Source organism: Tupaia chinensis, unplaced genomic scaffold, assembly GCF_000334495.1.
Source record: "Tupaia chinensis unplaced genomic scaffold, TupChi_1.0 Scaffold000077_1, whole genome shotgun sequence".
NCBI lineage: Eukaryota > Metazoa > Chordata > Mammalia > Scandentia > Tupaiidae > Tupaia > Tupaia belangeri.
Genome location: NW_006159538.1, coordinates 1,301,800 through 1,302,384, shown reverse-complemented (window position 1 = coordinate 1,302,384; position 585 = coordinate 1,301,800).

Sequence of the window (585 nt, the reverse complement as noted above, 5' to 3'; positions counted from 1 at the left end):
GCGGTAGAGAAGCGCGGGCAAGGGGCGCGGAAGGAGCGGAGCGGGGCGGAGCCGCGTGCCGCCAGGGGGAGCCCGACCTGTTCCTGAGCATAGAGGGGGCGGGCCCAGACGCAAGCTCCACCCCCGCCGTCTCCATCGCTTCTTTCCCTCCCCTCCCCCGCAGCCATCAGTCCCCGGACTCACAGCCGGGCCTTGCAGTTTGTCCAGTCCGACATGCCAAAGGAGGTTCCTTCCGTATCCACTCTAGGAAAGTGGGGGGCGGAGAGGGTGCCGCGACCCCTCCTCCTGGTCCGTGATTGCAGCTCTGCTCGTCCTGGCTCCTCTCTCCGTTTTCCCCAGCAGCAATAGGTTTTGCGGGGTCCCAGGGAAGGGAGGTGCGAGGCAGCTCCCTCAGTCCCGAGGCGGAGCCAGAGTAGGTGGCTCAGCACCTCTCCACTCACTGCTTCTTCCCTTTGTTGGGGAGGGTGGTCCCAATCTTTTCTCAGTCTCGGATCTTCTGAGAACCCGATGAAAGCGCCCACTCCCTCATCATTTAAAAAAAAAAAAAAAAAAGACTGTGATAGGTGCAGGAGCAGTTTAACAGCC